Source organism: Equus quagga, chromosome 1 (assembly GCF_021613505.1).
Source record: "Equus quagga isolate Etosha38 chromosome 1, UCLA_HA_Equagga_1.0, whole genome shotgun sequence".
Classification (NCBI taxonomy): Eukaryota; Metazoa; Chordata; class Mammalia; order Perissodactyla; family Equidae; genus Equus; species Equus quagga.
The window spans coordinates 104,459,939-104,483,320 of NC_060267.1; the positions used below are offsets into that span (position 1 = coordinate 104,459,939).

The window sequence follows — 23,382 nt, forward strand, 5'->3', positions numbered from 1 at the left end:
AGGGCTTACCTCTGTGGGGGGGAGCGGCGGGGGCTTCAACTAAACATCTCTCCTCACTCTTTGGCTGAGTGGTGGCATGCAGGCTTTCATTATATTCACTAAGTCCTTTTGCATGTCTGAAGTATTTCATAATAAAATTAGTAGTTAAGAAAAGTTCTTGAGATTTCCATGTAATATCTCCAGTGTTAGGAATTTTAATGCACTGAGAGCAAAGGATAAAACCCCCCACGAGTTTGTCAGTCTCTTTCTGGAAGGAGGTGAAGTGGGTTCGTTGCCAGGCCTTGCATGGGCAAAATATGATTTTTAGTGAACTCTGCCTCCCTTCTCATCCGCCTCTCCCTCTCTGCCTCCTCAGCTTTAAGCTGCACTGCGCTCCTTTCTTCTGAGCAAGCAAGCAGTTAGCTTCAACACCTGTCCAGTGTCAGTGAGCCTAATGCCTGCAGGAGGCCCCAGAGTCCTAAATCCCTATGGGCTTCTCAGGCTGTTGCAGTGTCACGGACAGAACCCTGGAGGGATGGCTTAGGGGTCATATGCTTACTAGCTGAGCCACTCAGCCGAGTCCATGGACAATGGACGGACCTCTCCTGGCCTCAGAGTCCTCATCTGAAAATAGCATTACCAGCAGGCCAGGACCACACCATAGAGTGGTTTGGATCCCTCAGGTAAATCCATTCCAGCTCTCAAATGTCAGCCTCACAAGCCGTATCCAAAAGACTATCAATTCTGGTTCTCACCACAGAGGAAACCTCAAGGATCAGGTGCCTGTTGCCCTGAACTCCAACTTCGACACTTGGGAGCCTCACTGATGTCAGGGTAAACAGGTACTTATTAAGAAGAGTCCACAGAAATGGGCTCCCACGGGTCTGAGTCACAGTGAAAACAGGAAGCCCACACCTTTTTCTTCTGAGGACCCTCCCACATGCCCACCACCTCCCACCAGCTGTAAAAACGCCTTCATGAAATGCCTGCAGAGCCAAGGCCAAAGGGCTGCTCCGCGCGGGCTGGGGCAGGATCCGAGGGTGGGGAGCGCAGAGGCTGCCCACCCGCAGGAAGACAGCAGCACAGTGGGGACAGTCCCAGGAAGAAACCAGCCAAGAAATCTCTCCTGAGAGAAGGCATTTCCTAAGTAGCCTTTGGCCCCCCACGCATTCTTATTTTATTTAGCCACTGATGGCACAACGGTGAAACTGAGCACAGGACATAGAGTTTAAAATTTTCAAAAAAATTTAATAGCTTTTTTTTAAGATAGAAAAATGTAAACACATAGTGCAAGATTCAAAAGCTAAGTGTCGGGGCCGGCCTGGTGGCGCAGAGGTTAAGTGTGCACGTTCTGCTTTGGTGGCCCGGGGTGCGCCAGTTCGAATCCCAGGTTGTGGACATGGCACCGCTTGGCAAAAAGCCATGCTGTGGTAGGCATCCCACATATAAAGTAGAGGAAGACGGGCATGGATGTTAGCTCAGGGCCAGTCTTCCTCAGCAAAAAGAGGAGGATTGGCAGTGGTTAGCTGAGGGCTAATCTTCCTCCAAAAAAGAAAAAAAGTTGTGTTCTTCCAGTCCTGTACCAGCCAACCAGTTCTCTCCCCAGTAGCAACCACTGCTCTCAGTTTCTAGAATATCCTTTAGATCCAGTTAATGGACGTGCACACGTACATATATACATGGTTTTTAAAAAACATACTATACACATTCTATACTTTGATTTTTTTGTAATAATATTTGTTCTTTTTCTTTTGAAAGGTTTCAAACTTACAGAAAACCTGAATGAGCACCCCTATACTATACACTGATTAATATTTTACCACATTTTTCTCTCTCTTAATATATGTTTATTTTTTCCCTGAACCCCTGAAAAGAATCTTGCAGACATCATGACACTTATCTACTGAATACATCAGCACGTATCCTCTAAGAATGACATCCTCCTATACAGCCATAATAACATTACCACACCTATGAAAATTAACATTAACTCAATAATATCATCTCACAGGGTTCATATTCAAATTTCCTCAACTGTCTCAAAAATGAATCTTGCATTTTAAACTTAGCACTATAAATTGGAGATTTTTCTGTACCATTCAAATAGAAACTCCTCAATCTTTTTGACAACTAAATAGTAATAATGGCTAACATCTCTAAGTGCTTACTGCGCGTCAAGCCCTTTGCTAAGGTTTTTTTTCTGCCATCCCGGGGTTGATTTTCTTGTTCCTTTTATAACTTTGTAAGTTTGATGCATAATTTCTTTTATTTTCATTCATTTTTGTTATTCATATAAGAACTCAGGTTGGTGAATTTCCCTAAGCACTGTATTAGCTGTATCAAAATAATATTTATGGGTAGAATTTTCACATTATTTTCTAGATAGTCTACAATTTTTTATTTTGATTTTTTATTTGATTCCCTCATTGACCCAAGAGGGATTTTTAAATTTCCCAATGATTTTTTATTTTCAAATTTTCAGTTTTTTTATTTTGCATTTTTTAGTTGTATTACACAGTGATCAAATGCATTTTTTTGTGCTATTTCTATTTTTTTGGTATATACTATGTTCTTCTCAGTGTCATACTATATGGGCAGTTTTTGTGGCATTTGAAAAGAAGATTTATCAATTAATCTACCTTATTAATTAAAGAAACAGCAGTTTTCTGTCTCTACTTCCTTCCTCCATACCAAGTTCAGCATGTTAGAATTCAAGTGTTTGTTTGCATGGGGGTTTGAGACATTTCCTCCTCACCATTGTCATGCAGCTGTGCTTATACTGGTCTTAAATGGCACAGCATTGCTACTGAATTAAAGAACCTTAGCAGTGGAAGGGAATTTAAAGGGCATCTAAGCCAACCTCCAACTCAGTATAGGAATTTACAGCATTCTCAAAAGTTGTTCAAATGGATTTTCCTTGAATGATTGCAGTGTCAGGGAACTCGGCACATCACTGAAGTTGTGGCATTTGTGGCCTCTATCAGGCGGTCAAGGATTAAGATCCTCAAAAAGTATCAACTGGTTGCCTACTATGAGGACTGCATTACTCAGTGCACTTTGGGGAACACACAAGAGAAGTATGATATTATACTTGTGCTCTAGAGCTGTGGCTCCCAAACTGTGTGCCTCCGGGCACTGCAGTGAATTTGTGCCATGGGATATTTTAAATTTTTAAGGGAAACAATATGATACCCAACATCTGTCAGGCACTGCACAAAATACTAGATCAAGGTAGTTTACAACCTCAACATTATTTTGCGCTATATTCCTTTTGATGATCTCTTATCTTTGCAAAATAGGTTTTTGGCAGTTGTTTTATATAAATAAATATGTGTAAAAAATCAACATAGAACCGGGAAGGAGTGTGGCAGTATCCCATCTGATTCCAAGGTTTGGGAAGCCGTGCAGTGCCCAACCGGAGCATCTATCCTATTAGTAAATAACTGGTTATTTCAGAATAAAACAATGATATTTTCTTTCAATTTATGTGCAATATTTTTTTGAATGGCTACTCAATGTTAGGACATAACTATTTATTAAGTTGTTTGTTCCTAACTACCTAATAAATGGAACTGCTTTGTATTTTGGCCTAGGGGGGTCTCTGTGAAACAATTCCTGAGACTCCAAGAGCACCGTGAACCGATAAAGTTTGAGAACTTCTCACAGGTGAGTTTCAGAGACCAGAAGCCCCGACAGCGATGCAATCAGGATGTGAACAGCTGGGCTTATATACTCTCATAGAATCAGCAGACATTCTAGGAGTTCAGAGTGGAGGGAGCACAATCAGGCTGGAGCACAGCCTAGTCCAGAGTCAAACAAGGGGACTGGCCTGGCCCCTGTCGGGTGGGAAGGGCTGCATCACAGATATGAGAAAGGGCCTTTACAAGAGCAAAGAGGGCTGGGAACGAACACAGCTCGTTCTGGAGATAGTGGGCATGCTGGGCTGGCTGGGGACCTTGGAGGAACAGCTGAGGAATTTGGAGCTTTGATCTGGGGGCAGCAAGGGAGGTGTCCGTTCACAGGAGTGATGCGGTAAAAACCAGTGTTTTAGGAAGATTAATCCTAGTGGGGGCAGTGGACGGACTAGGGGGTGAGAAGGTAGGAAATTGTATCACCTGAAAAAGTAATTTACCTACACAGTACAAGCCTGATATATACAACCGCAGCACTGCACAGGGGTATACCACATGGCAGAGTTCCCCAAACTGAAACCCCTGATAATAGCAGTTGTATCTCTGGATCACGTGCTTGGAACATTGCTGTTCTAGGATTCTCCCTAACTAGGGTACACCAGGATCAAGCTTTTGGAAACTCTCTTGGAGACCACAGCCTTGCTTCTAGGAAAGTATATAAAAAGAGGGGTTATGCACGGAAGAGGAGAAAATAATACTGGATCGAGAGTCAGGAGGCTTGGAGTTGAATCTCAATTTGACCGCAAACTCACCAAAGAGCGGTCCTAGGCCTCGGCTTCTTCACTCCTAAAATGGGGGCTCTGTGACATGAGACAAGAAGAAATACTACATTGCTAAAGAGGAATCATGTTTACCTGAAGAGTCAGGTCCAATCTTTTTGTGTACTGATAAGTAGAGCCAAAATTGTGGTTTTACTATTTCATTTCAATTTGCATGACGCATTTGTATCAGCAAGGGCTCTATATTATTAAAATATCATAATCTGGGACTCTTGTAAACCAGTATTACCATAATAGCAGTGAATGTATACAACAGACCAGAATATTGGCAGAGACTTCTAGAGAAAGAAAATCAGCCTCGTGTAGCAAAGTTGCCCCATGATGACAGCTCACAGACAACATTTAAAATAAAAATTAAGCCACTGATCTGCTTTGTTTCTCGAGGTAACAAACAAGCTCTGTACAACCTGCATTAAGACAGAGCAGGAGCCTCCAAGGACAACAGGTGATGACTCTGGAAAATCAGGGGGCAGAGTAATGGACTGAGCACTGACATCATTATGAACACAAGAAATACCCAACAAAGGCTGCTTTGGAAAGGACATTAGGAAAGTCCTACAGATTTTTGTTTATTTCATTTTAATTCAAGCAATAACAGCTTTATATTTTCCAGCTTCAGAAGGAATGATAATGCATCCTACAGAATTAGCCCATGAAGCACTCCTGATTCTTTACTCAAACTGGGTATAAGATTAAATGAGACAGTATTTGGGACCCCCTACAGTGATGGGATTATTAAATGTCAGGACTTGGTGATGAGGCACAGAAGTGGTTTCTGGCTGTTTAAATGGCCCCTGGATATTTGCAGTCTCTTTGATCGCCTTGAAACGTCTTGTTAAAGGCCCTGGTCTGGTAGTGGCACGATGTCCCAGCCTCAGCAGTCCCCAGAGAAGACCAGGCCAAACATGGCCACAGTCAGCTTCTAAACACAGCTCTATGTTAACAGCTCTTGCTGGGTAGGTGAGTTGTGGTGGTTTTACAGTGGGGGAGGCGGGGGAGTGGCAAGGGAGGGGGAAGAAAAAACATTTTCTCATCCTTGGGAAACTTGCAAACTGACTTCCCTCCATGCGTTTGTGAAAGCAAAATCTCCACCTCCACCCCTGCTTACAGGTCAGCGAACCCATTCATGGATTAGGAAGTGACCCGCGAGCACCGGTGTGAGGAGAGGGGCGCGGCGGTGCAAACACTTGGAGAGAATGCTGTATCCTGTTTAACTTGGCCTGGCCAATGCCAAACCCTTTCTCTGTGAATGTTTCTTTAAAGAGCGATAACGTCCTCCTTCCAATGGCCTTTCCTCTCATGAAATGGGCTATTCTCCATACTTACGAAACCACTCTCACTACATCACTTAACCTCTTCCACATTAATCTCATCTGCGAGACAGGGAGTAAGCCCTAATTTACATCATAGGGCTGTCGTGTGGAAAATGCCTGGAAATACAAGTGTGACGCACTTGCAAAAGGTAATGCTTATGATACAGTGGAAGTCCTTAGGGTGCAAATGAACGGAGTTAACGCCACCATACACACTTTGCATCTTGCAGTTGGCCGTTCAATTAAAAGAAAATAAAGGGTGAATATGGGAAGTTAAATAAAACTAGATAAAGTGTCCTGGTGGCCCGAACTAGGGGAGAGTTGTCTAGAGCCACATTTATGAACAACGGCAAAACAGACAGTTGGTAACCATGGCTGTTAGGATGACAGCCACCAGGAATAATGACTTGAAGTTTCAGAGTTTAGAGTTGGCATTAGTAGAAACTCATAATCTCAAATATGGCTGCAGGTGGATAAATAAGCCTAATTCTTTATGGGTGTCTTTCCCCCATAGTCTTTAGGAAATTGCCTGCGGCTCTTCCGGAGCAGAAAGAGCTATTGAGTGGTTTGGTGTGGGCACCCTTACTCTCTATCCACCAATAGCGCAGGCAGTTGCGGACATCATCAAGATTGTGGGCTCAGGGTCTGTCACCATGTCTCCTTGTATGAGACAGTGTGAGAGGAAGGGTGTCCAAGGACTTCGGTGTCCCATCACTCCTGAGGATCATGCTCCTTATCCCTACCCCCAAAAACCTTCACTACCACCTGTAGCAGTGAGTCCAAATCTCCATTTCCTGATCAGGGCTTCCCACTCTGTCGCCGCCGAATCTATCCAAACTTCTCTCCCATTATTTCCCAACCCCCCACCTCATAAATGTCTACCTTCAAGCCTTCAATTGTCTTGTGCTCCTTAATTCTGTCCACCCTTTGAGATCTACGACAATCCTTGCCTCCTTCTCCAGGCTTTCTACCCACAGCCATCTTACCAGAACTCATCAGAGCCTGCACTGTGTGCACATAAGCAACCATGGAAGATCAGGGTCAGATGTGGCCTTACAGAGAGCATCTGTTCCAAACCTCTACAGGGTGCACGAATCCTCTCCACAACACCTCTGACAAGTGGCTGCCGGGGCCCCAAGACTGCGTGAGGTATGTCCTCCATAAATATGAATCCTCTACATCTGTGCCCAGTCATGAGGCCACCTAGTCCGTTCTGCTCAACAACTTCAAGCGTACGCAACGGAACCAGAGACTCTTTTCTGTAACTTCTCCCTAATCCTAGCTTGGCCTTCCAGGGCACAAGCCTCATATGCCTCACACACAACACAGTCTGCCAGGCATTTGATGATGGGACACAGGCCTCCCTTTGGCTTTCTATTCTTCCACCTAATTACTCACTCTTTTATTTGAGATGTTCTTCATAATGTGGTTTCCGATGCTGGTTCTCAACATCCCTCAGCATCTTTAAGAGTGGTGATCTGAAGTGAAGTCAATTCTGGACTCCAGACATGGGTCCTGGCCGTTCAGTTTCTGGAAACATAACTTCACAGTGCAGAAGCTATTTGTTATGCCTTCACACCACTTCTTTACTCATACTGTGCTCGCAAGCGTCGAAAACCTCTTTACACAGGTGCTATTTACTACCTCTCCCCCATCCTATACTCAAGGAAACTTTTTTTTAAGATCTAAAGACTTACGCTTGTGCCTGGTGTAGTTCAACATTTTAGGTTCTGCCTCATGTCTGTCATGATCTCTTTAGATCCTGATTTTAGTGTTCTTCCCAGCTTAGTATCATCCACGAATGTGCTAAATGTACCAATTTTGTCCTAATCTAAATCATGGATAAAAATGCTGAAAAAGTTTTGAGGACTTAACTTTTTGCCATATCACCTTCCCTTCAGGCTGCAAACTGTGCTTTGTGCAATACTGTGCATATAATAAATGCTTATACATAATTGTTGAATTATACCAAATTCTATCCCATATCAAAGAATGTTATAATTATATTTTCACAATAATGATGGAATCTATCTCAATTCTTTCTGGCTGGGTTAATCTTTTCTCTGTTTTTAAGACTCCCTCTCTCTTTAGCCTTCAGAACTCTGGGAACACGATGTAGCCTGTAAAGCCCAAGGAATAAACATTATGTCAATAAGATGTTCCTTAAATCCTTTTGTAGAGGCTATCCTGACTGGCTGCAGAGTCAGTCTGCAGAAAACCCATTGCACTAAAGCAGATAACATCTGTGAATCCTCTGGTTTCCTGTTTGGCTCCAATGTCAATGTAATAATAGCTTCTTGTAGATATTTTTACTGTAGGATAAACAGACTAAGCTCCACTTTTAAATACAAGGATTTGAGTTGGCAATACAAGCCAAAATGGGGGCTTCTGTGTACCTCCTGTAAAACAATCTTCTCATCACATTCCTCACTACGAACAGTTCAAGATGGTCAACACTAACATGCTGAAAGGGGAGGGCAATGGTGATACTCCTCTTTGAATACATTTGCCATCCACAAGAAAACTTAACACATAATCAAGGGAAAGAAAAATCCTACTTTGACAGAAAAAGGAAAGTAGGAAGCTGTGCACATTGGGAGCTCAGTGGCTGTCCGATGATTCTAAGAACTACATTCTTGTCAGCTTAGAAAACACTATACTGTGAGATTTGGGCACCAGGAAAACAGGACTAAAGTCCGTGGTAACTGTTTCTCTTCTCTTCCAGATTCTGGGATCCAGCATGATTGACCAGAAAAGATGACGATGTCACCCTCCCTCCCCACAACCTGGTTGGGGGAAATTGGAGGGTTGGAGGGCATAGTAGAATGTCTGTGTGGGAGTGGAGAGCAGAAAAAGCATTTCCAAAATTACCATTACTTTGTTTCTTTTTGGTCACAAGAGGCAATAATTAATTTTGAGTTCTTAAATGATATTAAGTAGGAGAGTGGGACTTAGGAGTGGGTATAGGTTGGAAAAAAGTTGAGAACCCAAACTAATCTAAGGTGATAAGAGGTCAGAACAGTAGTTATTTTGGGGGGCACTGGAGTACTGGAAATGTTCTGAGTCTCCATCTGGGTAGTATTCACACAGGCATATAGACAATAAAAATTCATTGAGATGTACACTGCAGCTTTATGCACTTAATGGTATAACAAATTATATAATCCTCAATAAAAAGGTTAAAAAATCGTAATAAAAGGGTTGCGAACCACTGGCTTAGCAGCCCGGGACTAGCCATCCCTTAACTCATGGTGCTGGCATGGAAGGGGTACTCAGCTCTTTATCAGACAGATGTTTATAAGATATAAAAGGATGTCACGAACTTGGGGAGGCTGATAAATTATACCACCAATTAAAGTACTCTAATCTTTCAACAAACTGAATTCTAGCTCTTGGTGAGGCCTGAGGCAAGGCCAGACTGTTCCCTGGAGCCAGGAGGAGCAGCACGGATCCATGAGGAAGGAAGAGTCACCAGACACAGCTTTCCATACTACACGGAGGAGGGCCTTCTGGGGCCAAGCTGCCTGCTGCAGAGACACAGGTCCGTGGTAACAAGTACCTCTCTTTGCCGCTGACTTTCGACTGAGGGTCAAGAGGTCAAAGGTAAGCAAGGGGAAGAGATTCTAACCCAAGAGAAAGGTGGTGGGTCTGAGAAGTGAGACAGTGAGGTCTTGGGGTCTAAAAGAGCAAGAGGCCCAAACACTATCGGACACTGAGCACTGGTGTGTTTCTACAGCTGCTGTTGGCTCCAGGCCAGGGGCTGAGGGGCGGGCCATTTCCCGTCTCAGACAACGTCAATATATCCGTATCACGAACTTCCCAGTTCGAAGGCAGGCAGAGTGGAAGAACAGCCTACTGAATGACAGGAGAGGGGACCTGGGAATCAGGAGAGGGAGAAAAAGATTTCCAGGAGGTGGCTCACATGCTCCCCCACGTGTAGAATGAAGGGCTGTCTGAAGCCTTTCTCAGACATCCATTGTATTACAATCCTTTGACGGTCACAACAGCCTCAAGGGCAAGGGAGACGGCATTAATTTACCACTTACTATGTCCCCAGTGCAGTGCTCAGTGTTCTCACGTATGTTCTCACATTGGTCCTAACAACCTGCAAGGTGGCAGGCATCTCCCTCTCATTCTACAGATAAAGACACTAGACCCCGCAAAGATGAGATGACTGGCTCACAGTCGCACTGCTGGCCAAAGGCGGAGGTAGCAACCGGAGCCTGAAGTCAGTGGCTTTCTCCACGTCAGCAAGCCTCAGGACAGGATCTGAATCTGTTCTCCAAGCTCGACAAAGCTCTCATTTTGAGGCAATGTGATATGGACATTTAGTCTAAGGCCTAACTCAGGAAGGTATTAAGACAATTAATTAACTAATTGATACAATTAATACATAATACAATTCATTAGTTGAGATTCTGTTTTTACTTCTGTTGCACAGGATAATTATTTGTTAACTTAAATAAGATCATGGATAGTATTCTGATAATAGGAGAAGTCATGAAATAATGACCTTAGTACTTACTATGTGAAATCTAAGAAATACAGAATTCTCAGTTTTTCTGATGAGTGACATACACTTATATTTTGCTATAGAATGCATGTGGAACTTATAACTTAACAACAAATAATTAACCTGGACTAAAAAAATGTGCAAGAACCCTAATTTTTTTATTGTGGTAAAATATATATAACAAAATCTACCATGTTAACACGTTTTTTTGGGGAGGAAGATTAGCCCTTAGATAACTACTGCCAATCCTCCTCTTTTTGCTGAGGAAGCCTGGCCCTGAGCTAGCATCCATGCCCATCTTCCTCTCCTTTACACGTGGGACACCTACCACAGCATGGTGTGCCAAGCGGTGCCATGTCCGCACCCAGGATCCGAACCAGCGAACCCCGGGCCACCGAGAAGCGGAACATGCAAAGTTAACTGCTGCGCCACTGGGCCATTTTAACCCTTTTTAAGTTCAGTGGCATTAAATACATTCACAATGCTGTGCAACCAACACCATTATCCATCTCCAGAACTTGTTTGTCTTCCCAAATTGAAACTCTGTAACCATCAAACACTAACGTCTGTATCTGTTCTCAAGAGAAGTGGTTTACCCAGTACTTTGCAGAGAGTACATGCTTCGGAAATGCTTCTTGAAGAAAACTGAGATTTATAGTCAAACAAGAAGACTAACTATTATATTATATAAATAAAAGAGATTAAAGGGAGTCTATTTTTCCATAACCAAGGACTAATAGCATCCACAGCCAAGAAGAATTAAGAGTAATTTATGACTTGTTTACACTTCTGGCATGAACTCTAATCATCTGCTGTGACCAAGCCCTCCTGCTCCCTTTAGATGCATTAGCAGGTGGTGGTGAAGTCTAATGCTGGGAGCAGGAAAGAAGAGAGGCCCGCCAGCCAGCACTCAGGCTGGTTTTTCAGCTGTCACTCAGCGGGCAGGGACTTGGGGCTCTCCTAGGGAGCCTCCCTTGACAGATTTGTGTGACTTGGCAGTGATCCTGTGATGGAAAATCACTGAGGAGCCTGGATTTCAAGTCCTGGTGAGCAAAGCTTTCAGAGGTCTGCTGTGTACAGAAGCAGCCTAGAGAGAAAGCAAAGGCTTCCTCCAGGATCCTGTGGGTGAAGTGGGGGAAGCAGAGAGGCACAATTACAAGGCTTTTTACTGATTCCAGGGCGCGGCAGAAGCATGGAAAGCCTAACAAACGGTCCCTTCACTTCAGAACTTCCTAATCCGGTAACGGCATACGGCCCTAAGTGGAGAGGGTGGGAGATAGGCTATGTATTGGAAGGAGGTTAGCTGGGCTTTCAAAGACTGACCAAGGGATCAGGCACACATGCAGCAATGGCCACTGAGCCACTGGTCAGCCTCCCTTAACTTTCTCTGGCTAAACAAAATATTAAAGAAAAAATTTTTGCTAAAGTAAAAACTGTCCACTGGGACAACGTTGCCATCTGTGTTTTTTGCCTCCCTTGACAATGCTGTTCAATAGTCTTCCCTTTCCTTCCAGGAGAACATGCCTGTCTTGGTGCTTCATACTCAAAACTCAAGGCTGGGAAGGTGATTCTGAGCTGGCGGATTTGGACCAGTTGAGAGATGCTCTGTTCCAAGAGAGGGGACCGATAAATATCTGGGCTTTGGAAGTAATTTTATGATGTTTGGATTTTGTGCTGGCACTAGGCTCTGGGTTTTAAGCACTCTGCTGTCATATGGTGTGCAGCCTTTCCAAGAAAAACTCTATAAAATGAAAATACTGTATCACCACGGCCTCTGACTTCTTGAGAGTCACACAAATACTGTAATCGCTTGCAACATTTAATTTAATTTAAACTTGGTTCACCTAAAGAAAAAATTAGTTCTGAATCTGCCCATTTCACTTCTAAAAAAGCACCAGTCTTCTCTTCTGTGTCACTGTTTTGTTTGCTGTGTGCCAAACTGTTATTTCACATATGTGAAAAGAAAATTGGCATCAAGTCCATATGAACTAAACTACTGGCAAAGGTGATGCTGGAGCTTGCCATTGAGAAGATTAGATTCCCAAGAAAATCCTCTAGCAGCATCCAACATCCACAAACTAAAAAAAGAGAGTGTGTGTAAATATACATGCACAGACTCAGCTTGAAGAAGCTGATGTCTCATCCCCGAGTTCAGGTAGTATTCTATTTGTCGTTTCAGTTACCCTGAGATTAATTATCTCAGTTGTACAAATAAATACATAACAAAAAAATAAATGTGCATTGATTAATAAGAGATATAGGAAACAAAATTATGTTTATTCAAGTTTGAGCTCGCACGTCTTACTTATCTTCATTATTTGCTTAATAAATAGGATGATTCATACTTTCCCCATAAGTAAGACTGATTAGATCATGTTCAGTTTGTGTGTGTGTAGGCTAGGAGGGGTGCTTTTCTTGTCAACTTTCAATTAGTATTTTCCTTTACTTTTAAGGCTTTTTGCTATTTAAGTCTGTTGTTTTGCAGACTGTTTTGAATCTCTGCACTCACAGATTCAAATACGGAACCAAGAGAGAAACGGAGAAATTTATTATCCAGAACTGTGGTAAGTGGTTTACTACTCTGTATTAATTAAAAAGGCATCTGTGATTCGTGCCTCCCATCTCTTCAGGACTCTGCTCTTCGATCACACTATTAAGGGGTCTTTTGGGCTCAAGAATGACTACAGGTGCGGTTAGGCAATCATTTGAAACTCAGATGGACACTTAGAACTCAGTCTTACAAAGGTGGAATATTTCTAAAAGAAAGATGAAGATCCACTTTGGGAAAACACGTAGAGAACATTTTTTTAAGTCTGGATATTTCAGATATTCACATTATTTTCTAAAATAAGCACTGAGTTTTTCTCAGTCATTGAGGTACCCATGGAGACATATCAAGTCTCTGTCAGGATCATCAATCACAGGACTCCATCTCCCTACCCTACCCCGAGGGATAACATGTGACCCAGGCTTGGCCAATCATACGGTGCCGTTTTCTTGGCAATGATAATTAGTCCAGGGAGTGGGTGTATGACTCAAATAGGGCCAATCAGAGTCCTTCCCTGAGACTGACTTATGAACGATGGAGGACACATGTTGCTTTCCACTGAAGTTGCTCAGCTAGGAAGACAGGAACCTGGGGCTACTAATGGCCATGTTTCCTGCCCCAGGCAGAAGCCTGGAAGCCTACCCTCAGAATGCAGCCAAGGACGGGCAGGCTCAGCTGAGAGATGGGCAGAAAGTGAATCTCAGAGGGGCTGAATCCCAGTTCCTAACCCTGAGCCCTGGTTCCAGCAGCTCTTCCTTTAATCTTATAAGCAATTCCAATAATATTCCAGCTACATAAGCCAAGAAATTTCCTCTTTGCAAAGACTGCTTAGAATTAGGTCTTTGTCACTCGCAACTGAAGGAGTTGTGAATTAGGTAGGGGCCTATCTTGACTTGAGAATCACATTGTTAGCAACTTCTTTAGTGATTAATGGCTTTCCAGGTGCCTGTGAATGCCACATATCTTTTATATCAACATTTTTGAGTGGCATCCTGTATCAATTATACATGCCAAGAAAGAAATACTGAACTTTATAAATCAGAGTGGGAAAAACACTCCTAGACTTGTGTTAAGAAAAGCAGAATTATGTAAATATACTTCTACTCACTTAGCATTTTTCAGCACAAGGAGAAACTTAACATTTGTTACTGAATGTATCTACTGATTTAGGAGTTTGTAGCACAAAAATTCTTATCCACATCTTATTTTATCACCATTGTTTATCTACTTTATGGAACAAAAGAGGCCAAGAACCAGATTGGGGAAGAATAAAAGACAAGCTTCCATTCATAGAAGTGCTCGATTCTTCCTGTCCATATGTTCAGGTTCTGCTTCTTCCTCTAATCCTGAGCTGAGCTTCTCAAAGATGCTGGCAGGTAGAAACATGCTCCCTTTTAATTACACTCCCAAATTGCTGCAATAACTGATTGCCAGTTAAATAATTATAATCAAGTGCCCATTGTGCATAACAATCATTTAATGACTGCCATCCGAAAACACTATAATAAAAAGAGCTTTAATGAAGAAAACTGGAAAAGGGCCAAGGTTTTATGGTGGTTTGCTTAAAGGGAAAGAGAGCCATAATCTGTATTTAAGATTAAAAGAAGTCTTTAATCCAGATGCTCAACATTAAACAAGGGAGTGGAGTCATGTTTTGATCAAAAGTTACTGCATGCATAAAAGAAAGCAATGTAAATGTTCTTTTAGAAAAAAGCTCCAGTAAATTATATTAAGTGTTTGTAACCATTTGCTTTAGCAAAAAATGAAAAAGAAGAAAAACATCTGATTTTCATTTTAGACAAGATTTAGCTAAAATAAAAGGGAACAGAATTTTATTTGATTTGTATAGTATCATTGGAAAAAAGCGAGCTGCGTTTCACTCGACTTTGTACCTGTAATTATCCTCCTTCTACTGGCCCTATTTATTTTTTGCCCTCACTTTACTAGGCCAGGCCTATATCTTTGGGAGGTGTAACGATATGCTCACACAAAGTCCTAATTGAAATGATTGTGATGATCTCAGCTCTAGGAAACAGCAGTTCTCATCTGAGGGGGGACAAAACACCAAAACAAAAATCTCACCACATAAAACTCACATCAACTGGCAGCTACTGCCACTGCTGATGCATGCAGTATTTGGCTAACAAATTAAGACTGCAATTCCTAGAACTGCAGCCATTTCCTACGAACTGATATGTAGCCTGGCCCTCGATAAACACCAGTGCCTCCGGATCTTGGTGGATTGAATGCTGGGAGAAAACTGAAAGCAACATAGTAAGTCCTCTCAAGGAAGAATCAAGAGGAAAAGAAAAACCAAAAATGGTTCCTAGAGATGAAACCAGATTTGGGCCCCAACAGCTTTCCCAGAACCCAGGTACAAAGGAGCAGGACCTGACCCTAGTTAGGAGCCCACAAAAACACTCCAGTCCTTGGGAAGTCATGATGATTCTTCGGGCTGTGAAAAGACCCTGAGTGCCCGAGGGAAACAAAATCAAACCTGGGCATCATTTTTGTCCCAAGGTGAACATCCAGATGCTCTTGAGATGCCCCAGAATGTCCAAGTCCTGAATATGTGTGTGTATGTATGTGTGTGTATGCGTGTGTGTGTGACAGACAGAAACAGACAGACATAGATGAACCTGGGTTAGGAAAAAATACCCACCTGCCTACCTTGGACAGAGGACGTAGACAGGTCAGGACAGATTTTCCAAGACCATTTTAGCTTAACATTGACCGAGGAGAAGGTGTAGGAATTCAGTTATAACACTAGGAATTTTCTGGGGATGGCCCGGTGGCGCAGCGGTTAAGTTCGCACACTCTGCTTCGGCGGCCTGGGGTTCACCGGTTCGGATCCTGGGTGCAGACATGGCACCGCTTGGCAAGCCATGCTGTGGCAGGCGTCCCACATATAAAGTAGAGGAAGATGGGCATGGATGTTAGCTCAAGGCCAGTCTTCCTCAGCAAAAAGAGGAGGATTGGCAGCAGACGTTAGCTCAGGGCTAAGCTTCCTCAAGAAAAAAAACAAAAACACTAGGAATTTTCTGACATTCTAAGTGAGAGGTATCAACACACTCTCCTTCAGGAAGTTCCCACTTTGTAGTCTGTGTTAGAGGTGGTGTATCCAATCACCTGGTCGGTAACTTGCCGGGGTAACAGCATGAGCGTCCACTTTACCGAAGTCTCTGCCACAGCATTTACCCCAGTGGCTTACACACAGTGCAGGCTGGCCCATGACGTGCGCTCCTAACACAGGCTCTTTGCCAGTCACCAGGACCAGCTCTTCTCCTTTGCACCTCAAAGTCACTGCCAAACTCCAGTGGCCTTTGGGTGCTTCCTGACAAGTGTCCCAGCCCCCGCCAGCAGTTCGGTGCCCGGCAACCACGCCACTCCTGCCCCCTTTCCTCACTAACAAGTGGTTACTACCTAGGCTTTCTCCACCTTAGTTTCCTCAATAAAAAGTGATGTCAATAAACCCAGCTTATGAGGGTTTTTGTGCATGCAAGGACTTGATAAGAAATGCATATAAAGCCATGTGACTGGCAATGGTAAGTGTTCAATAAATGGGAGCTATTATTGACTATTGACACACATCATTGCCTGTAGGAGAAAATCCAATTTCCGTTTCCATGGCCAGGTATTTGAACATGTCAATAATTAGAACAACAGAACTTATCTTGCTCAGTCACTCACCACAAACATTCTTGTTTCTACCCTTCGACACCTCAATCCATTCCCCACATAGCAGCCAAGACTTTTAAAAAAATGTGAATCGCTCCCTGTCACCCTCCTGCTTAAAACACACACAAGCTTGTTCTCACGGCTGAGAGCCCACATCACTTGCTCCCCTGTCTCCACTCTCCCTTCCTAGCGCTCTCCCCCAACTCACTGTGTTTTCACCATGCTGGCTGCATTTCTCCCCATTTCTTAAACTGAACAAGCCTGTTCCTAACTTAGCTCTTTGCCCTCTGCCTACACGCTCTTTTCCCAGATCCTCACATGTCTGCCTCCCTTCTTCTCTGCATTCAGGTCTCAGCTCAGAAGCCACCTTCTCAGAGGGACCTTCACTGACCTGCCAACTTAAATTGTCTAACTCCTGACCTCCACTCTCTCCTCTTCCACTGCCCACACCAATTCCTTCTATCCCAGCATACTGTTGTGTTTTCATCGTTGTGCTCATCACTAGCTGAAAGTGTCTTTTTTCACTTGTTTATGGAACCAGAATATAAGCTGCATGAAAACAGAGCCCTTGCTTTGTCTGTCTTGACCACCACTGTACCCCCCGTGCTTGGAAGGGGCCTAGCATATAGCAGACACTGAACGAATATGCTATATTCCCCCAGGGAGCTTGGCACACTGGCTGCCACTTACCAGGCACCCAGAAAGCCTGAGCTGAACTAAACTGCATTGAATTCAACCAAGTGGCAGATATCCAGGGCACCGATAAAAATTGTCCCTTGGCCACTGTCTTGCCAGATCAGATGTACAATGAAGAGCTCACAACTGTGACCTGTGCTTATCAAGGAGTTGACCTAAATGGCAGTGGACACGAGGGTGAATGCATGTAAAGATATGTAGGGCTCTCCAGTGTTTCTGGGTTCAACAGAAGTGTGAGGAGACACGAGTGTCTAAATTCACAGCACAAAGTAGACCAAACAGTGAATAAGCATACTGCAAAACTGGGGCCAGAGTTACATTTAAAATAAACTCATGATTTAATATTTATATATATTCCCAGGCAGGTTGAGATTGAAGTCGAGTGGCATTTGGAGGCAGAATTCACCATTCTCCGACCTTGAAGAGCACCATAATCTACTATATCACAGCACTTAGAAGCAATCCTTCCTTAAATTCACTCCTAGTTTCAAATGTGTTAGTCTTATCCCTTTGACTTTAGGTCAGAAACTGGATCTTATACTTCTCCAGTATCTTAGAGCTCCCAGCCTAATGCTTGGAGAATGGGCTTTGAAGTTTAGCAGACTAGGAACAGAGTAACAGGTCTTCCACCAGTTCTAAGACACTTGGCAAATTATTTATTCTCTCTTAGCCTTAATTTCCGTATCTTTTAAGTCACAATAATGATACCCATTCCACATAGGGTTGCTACGAGAAATAAATGGGATGATTTGCATAAAAGGTTTAAAGGTTTATTGATGTACTTAACAGAAAATAGGTACTCAATAACTTACAATTTTCTTCCTGGGTAGGTGGTAGGACCTCAAAAAATACTCACTTAGGTGGCTGCCAAATTGGGGTGCAAAGCATGTTGGAAAACGAGTACACGAAGAGTGGCAAGAAAAAACCAAATTACCAATTGGAAGAAATAAAACAACGCCCAAAGTGCTATAATGTTTTGTTACTACTCCCCATATAAGAAGGATCTGCAAATACTGGTATTTTATGGCTTGATCACAGTGACAAGTGGCAGTCAGGGCTGAATATCAGAAAGTCACTGAGTATCAGAAACAAGCAATCACTGAATATCAGAAATCACTGGTTAACTACAAAAAGAAAGTAAAGGGAAAGTATGTTCCTGGGAACAGTATTTGCGTTAAATCTACGCAGTATCAGAGAATGTACAGTAGGATTCCAGTTCAAAAACCATTGGGAATTAAAGTATTCCTTGATCTTATCAAGAAACAGAAGTCATCGTGAAAAACTGTTGTGTTCAAATCAGCCTGTTTGGCATTCTAAGGCTCCGACACAAACACTAGAGCTGCTGGACTGATCACAAAGGCCAGGGTGAAAAGTCAGTCAAAGAAAGCAGTGAACTGTTTTAAAAAATCCTGGGGGTGGGGGTTGCATTTATAGAAAAAGCAGAAGATGAGCCACCTGCTTGGGGTCTAGCACACCATTTAGCTCCAGGAAATAAGAGAAAGATTAGCAACAAAGAGAAAGGGAAGGTGACCATCGTGGACATCTGTCACTCTACCATGATCCCTACGATAACTACATCAGGTTTTTAATTTTTCACCAATTTCTCCCTGACTCTTAGGTGGGCTATTCACTCCATTACCACTAGAGATGGGAACATATCCCAGATCTGACCAATGAGAGTTACACACTGCCCCACCATGGTGATTGGCTCACTGGTGACCAGTAAAGCAGGACATTAGCTAGCACCATTGGGACCAAGGCTGTCTTTCCATAGGAGTTGTTAAGCCTGGGGAGGTAAACCTGGAGCTACCAGTGCCATCTTGCTATCCCGAGGCAAGAGCCCAACTAAGAATGAAGCAACATAGAGAAAAGCCAGGCAAGAGGAGACAGAAAGGTCACTATTGACATATTTTGAACATTTGGGTCTAGCAGTGCCTAAGGCTGGAAATATCCATGAACTCTTTTTGGTTACTTGAACAAATAAATCCCCATGTTTGCTCAAATCTGTTTGAGTAAGTTAGTGTCCAACTTCCAACCAAGAGTTTAATTGATACAGCAATCTTTTTTTTTTTTTGAGGAAGATTAGCCCTGAGCTAACTACTGCCAATCTTCCTCTTTTTGCTGAGGAAGACTGGCCCTGAGCTAACATCCATGCCCATCTTCCTCTATTTTTTATACGTGGGATGCCTACCACAGCATGGCTTTTTGCCAAGTGGTGCCATGTCCGCACCCGGGATCTGAACCAGTGAACCCCAGGCCACCGAGAAGCGGAACGTGCACACTTAACTGCTGTGCCACCGGGCCAGCCCTGATACAGTAATCTTGTAGAGTTTAATCCTAAAGCAGTTATCTAAAAAAGGCAGTGCATGAAGTACTTTGAGTTCTCTAAAAAAAAAAAGGGAGAGTTGGAATATGTGAGGCACTGGGAAACCACCTGCATTTCTCACATCAGCAATTCCATTTGACTATATATACTCACACACGGACACTCTATAAATATATATATATAGTATACATATTTATATATATTTATAGTATATATGCTTATATATACTATAAAAACTTTTATTTATATAGAGACTATATATATTCTCTCCATACATATAACATTTAGATATATATATACACGCATACCCCCATATCTTGTTGAATATAAATGAGACAATTGCACTGTGAGGTTACTATAGGCAGAAAGAGACCTATTTATTACGTCCCTGATCCTTGATCTTCACCTCCCCACAAGAGTCAAACATTCATTCATTCAAAAATGTTCTTAGTAAGTGCTGAATATGTGCTAGGTATTATGCTAGATAATGGGGATACAAACATGATTACGACATAGTCCTTATTTTCAAGGAGCTAACAAATAATTACGACTCAGTGTGACAAGTGTGAAAAGGGAACCAGGCGAGCCTTCAGAAAGGAAGAAGGCTTGAAGGATGAGTTTGCATTTGCCAAGCAGAAAGAACTCGTGCAAAGGGATAGGCAGGAAGCATGAGAAGTCCAGGGTGGCCAGGACCGATGAACTTGAGAGCTAGGCTGGAGCCCGGCTGTAAGAGCTGTGACTGCCATGCTGAGGAGCGGATCTTTTCCCAAGCAAAGCTGAGACGTTGGAAGTCCTTGAGTAACATGCTCAGATCTGTGAAGGAGAAACCTGGTGACCGTTGTGGAGGGTGAACTGGGGGGGAATGACGATGACAGAGACTGAAGGCAGCACTTACTGGGGCCTGTGGTTGTCAATGGGAAATGGCTGTAGGGACTTTGACGGAGAAAAGCCAGACCAGACTAGGAGGCAAGTGTCTACAATTCTAACTCAAAAAGCACTGAAAACTAATCTCATGCAGATGACTTGAGAAGAATTCTGGTCAAGGAGATTATCTGCATCTTAAAGGACAAAGACTGAACAAGAGTAATATAGGGAAAGGGTAATAAATCTTTCCTCAGACTCAGCTCCTCCTTCCTAAATGCTCTCCCCAATCTAAATCCTGTCCATCTACATGGCTCAGCTTCAGGAGAGGCCTCTGCTCCATATCCACTTGCAGCCCATTGGGTACCCCCATGCTATGGCATCCTACGCTTGTATTTTATTTTATTTATTTTATTTTTATTTTTTTGAGGAAGATTAGCCCTGAGTTAACATTTGCTGCCAATTCCCCTCTTTTTGCTGAGGAAGACTGGCCCTGGAAGAGCTAATATCCATGTCCACCTTCCTCTACTTTATATGTGGGATGGCTGCCACAGCATGGCTTGATGAGTGACGTGCAGGTCCACGCCCAGAATCTGAACCCACAAACCCCAGGCCACTGAAGCGGAGTGCTCAAACTTAACTGCTAGGCCACTGAGCCGGCCCCTACACTTGCATTTTAGATCTGCTCACTGGCTACTCATCTATAGAACGGGAATATTGTCATTTACCTCAGGATAAGGATTAAATAAGACAAATTTCACAGGGCACTCTGCAAAGCCTGGCATGTGATAAACACTCAGTACATAAAGCTGCCACACTCCTGCTGAAGATGAGGTAATTTGCACTAAGAAATAAAGACATTCACACCAAGCAGCGGCTTTTCACTTGCCAGAGATTTCCACATCTTACAGTTAATCAAATTCTGTTGTAAGAGCGGTGGAAGCCCCTGACTGGGTAGTTAAAGCCCAGGAGCTAAGACAAGTGTACTCTCTCTGAAGGCCTACAAGAAATCTGGTCAGGCTGCAGCGAATGGTGCTGGACAGAAAAGGAGTGTTAGCACTCCTGGATGCAGAAATGCAGCTCTCATCCTGCACTTCCTCAGGTGCAAAGGTCAAACGTAGCATCACTCTTCCTTTAAGAGGATAGGAATGGCTGAGGAATGTTTTCTGACTGAAAGAAGACACTCGGTGGACTAATAGGCAGGTTTGTTGGTGATGTGGCTTTACTTTATTCTTAAAGCCAAATCTATAGAGGTATCTTGTGTACAGAATTTCCTACTACCCTCTGCAACCAAGCCCTCTGCTGACAAGTCAGGACTTGGTTACTAATGGGCCTGGCTTAATTGTTTGTGCAAATGAGCAAACTCAATAAGGGATGAGGGAGCCATAATGCAAAAACCCAACAAGATTGGGCAGCTGTACACGGCTTTAGCATTTCCAACCTCAACCCACCCACACAGAGCTTTGAGTGCCAGAGGGGCAGATCTGCAGTTTGCAAACACTATAAAAATATATTAGGTCCACTTAGGGCTGTGGTTCCATACTTCTTTTAGACCAATGATGCTATCTCTTGAGAATATAATCACATTAAGCCTCCTCCGTAACACACAAACATGCGACACTTTGTGTACAACCCCTGGGTGTTCAGGAACTATCCCCACCCCACTCCCAGGCCCATCTTGGTCCCACAGGAATTTAGAGGAACAGTTCAAGGGCTTGAGAGAAGGAGGTAGGAGAGTCAAGAGTTCCTTTTCTCAAGGCTCAATTTTCTCCATGGCACAGTTCATTGCCACGACTGCCATCTCTTCACAGGGAGAGGGCTAATGAATAATGTGAAACTCACAGCCTAAACATTTATCTGTCCGTAGTGCCCAACTCTGAGCGGCTGTGGAAAATTGTGGAATCTTAGTGATTTGCAAAGTGCTAAGTAAAGAAAAGCCTGAGAGATGCTCTGGGGGTACACGGTGGGGAGGCGGGCAGGCGCAGTCCAGGCCTTGGAGAAAGCTGCCAGGTTTCCCCGGGAAGTGGCAGGGCGGCTGCTCTCTCCCACTCAGCTGCACTTAGTGCTTCCATTCTCATTCTTCACTTATGCAGAGACTGCAGATTCCTCGGGTGATCTGTACCAAATCCAAATGCTTAAAAATAATTTGCTAAATACCTTCCTAGATAAATTGAAATCCAAGACCTTTTTGAGCCTTGTCCAGCCATCCCTCAAAGGGCAAGCAGGGCTGAAAGTCACGCTCTTTCCTAGCTGAATCCCTGAGTCAGGCTTCTGCCTGTCAATCTTCTGATGTCACAAGTCAAACTGTGCCATCAAAGGCTGAGTAAGCATCTTTAGGAAATAGAAACTCAACTGTAATAACACAGGTATTTCCAAATGCAAAACATCTCTGCTTGGTTTCTAACTCAGCTACTGTATATAAATTTAGCCATGACACTGGGAGGGGGATTTTCAAAAATAGAAGCCAAAGGTGAAAAAATAAATAACAGTAATGTACCGGTCACTATCTTAGGCAAGACATATAAAGTGGTAAACAAGACACATAAAGTCTTTGCTCTTATGGGGATCATATTTGAGTGAAGGCTGGAGTGGGAGACAAAAAATAAATACAAATAAGTAATTTCAGATAGTGATAAGTGCCATATAGAAAATAAAACAGGGTAAAGGGATAAAGAATGGTTGAGGTACTATTTTTATACCCACTTTACAGGCAAGGAAATTGAGGACAGCAGAAGTTAGGTGAACTGTTCAAGGCTTCGCAGCTAGTGCTGGTGAACTTAAACTCAGGTCTGCCCGATTCCTAAACGATTCCTCACCACCATCCCATGCCCTCCCTCCAGCTTCCAGAGAAACAAAAGGACCCAGAGAACAGATAAGGTGAGACCACGATTAGTTTTAAAAATCCCTCTCTTTAGGACATCAGCAAAATTCTGAAATCTATGAACTCAAATGAGTGTGCTTTGGGCAGCCATTTAGACGCTACTGTAACTAACATTT

General features: G+C 43.2%; 1 protein-coding gene and 1 long non-coding RNA gene across 4 annotated transcripts in view; one reads left to right on the forward strand and one right to left on the reverse strand.

The window, feature by feature from the left end:
- Window positions 1-23,382, reverse strand: part of ATG7 (autophagy related 7) — a 258,483-nt gene that overhangs the window by 56,409 nt on the left and 178,692 nt on the right. The gene's annotated exons all lie outside the window — the stretch shown is intronic.
- LOC124227563 (uncharacterized) lies at window positions 11,360-12,041 on the forward strand. The gene is made up of 2 exons (XR_006885518.1): window positions 11,360-11,516; window positions 11,791-12,041. It is a non-coding gene; the product is annotated as an uncharacterized LOC124227563 (long non-coding RNA).